Raw genomic sequence first — 1,655 nt, 5'->3', positions numbered from 1 at the left:
GCGCCCTCGCCTGCGGCCTCGCCCGCGGCCTCACCCGCGGCATCAGTGGCGGCGGGCTCTTCTTCGTCTTCGCCCGTCGCCCCAGACTCGCTGCCCCGCCCGATGACTCGCTCTCGGGCTGGTACCCTCCGCCCGAGTACGCGGTACACCAGCGATGAGTATCTTCTAGCCGCCTTCGTCTCCGAGCCGTCCCCTCTCCCGTCGTCAGCTTGAGCCGCCCTTCGGGACCCTCATTGGCTCGCTGCGATGCAGGAAGAGTTCGATGTGCTCCAACGGAACCGCACCTGGCAGCTTGTCCCTCGGCCACCTCGTGCCAACATCATCACGGGCAAGTGGGTCTTTCGGCATAAGACTCGTCCCGACGGGACTCTCGAGCGCTACAAAGCTCGCTGGGTGGTTTGAGGCTTTCGGCAACGTGCTGGCGTGGACTTCACCGACACTTTTGCTCTGGTTGTTAAACCGGGCACGATCCGCACCGTGCTTCAGCTGGCCGTCTCCCGAGCTTGGCTTGTGCATCAGTTGGACGTCTCCAACGCCTTCTTGCACGGCCACCTCGCTGAGCAGGTGTTCTGTGAGCAGCCCACCGGCTCGTCGACGCCACACATCCGGACCATGTGTGCTTGCTCTCCCGTTCTCTTTACGGGTTAAAGCAGGCGCCTCGGGCCTGGTACCAGCGCATTGCTGCCTTCCTGCAAACGCTCGGATTTACATTGACCCGCTCCGACGCGTCCCTCTTCGTGTACCATCACGGGGTTGACACGACCTACTTGTTGCTCTACGTCGACGACATCATCCTGACGGCATTCACTGTCGCGCTTCTCCAGCGGCTTACTGCTCGTCTTCGCGATGAGTTTGCCCTGAAGGACTTGGGGCCCCTCCACTACTTCCTCGGCATTGAGGTGGTTTGACGGCCAGATGGGTTCTTTCTGCATCAGCAGCGTTACGTCCATGAGCTTCTCGATCGTGCCGGCATGCTTAACTGCAAGCCTGCTCCCACGCCTGTTGACACCAAGGCCAAGGTTTCATCTCCGGAGGGCTCTCCCGCATCCGACGCGGCCTTCTATCGCTCCATTGTGGGTGCCTTGCAGTACCTCACCCTGACGCGCCCCGACTTGCAGTATGCCGTTCAGCAGGTCTGTCTTCACATGCATGTTCCGCGTGACTCTCACTGGACCTTGGTGAAGCGTATCCTCCGTTACATACGCGGCACTACGTCCATGGGACTTACACTGACGGCCTCCGCCTCTACCGACTTCGTTGCCTACTCTGATGCGGACTGGGCTGGCTGTCCGGACACACAGCGCTCCACTTCGGGATACTGTGTCTACCTTGGGCCGTCTCTGATCTCTTGGTCTTCCAAGCGACAGCCCACAGTCTCTCGCTCGAGTGCCGAGGCAGAGTATCGGGCAGTGGCTAACGCCGTTGCCGAATGCTCTTGGCTTCGTCAGCTGCTCCAGGAGTTGCTTTGTGATGTTCACAAGGCCACACTCGTCTACTGCGACAACGTCTCCGCTGTGTACCTCTCCGCCAACCCGGTCCACCATCGACGAACGAAGCACATTGAGCTCGACATACACTTTGTTCGTGAGCAGGTGGCCCTCGGGCGCATCCGGGTCCTCCACGTCCCGACGGCGCAACAGTTTGCCGATGTTATG

Source organism: Triticum dicoccoides, chromosome 4A (genome assembly GCF_002162155.2).
Source record: "Triticum dicoccoides isolate Atlit2015 ecotype Zavitan chromosome 4A, WEW_v2.0, whole genome shotgun sequence".
In the NCBI taxonomy this organism is placed as follows: Eukaryota; Viridiplantae; Streptophyta; class Magnoliopsida; order Poales; family Poaceae; genus Triticum; species Triticum dicoccoides.
The sequence above is the reverse complement of the archived record's forward strand: the minus strand, read 5'-3'. Positions refer to the sequence as shown.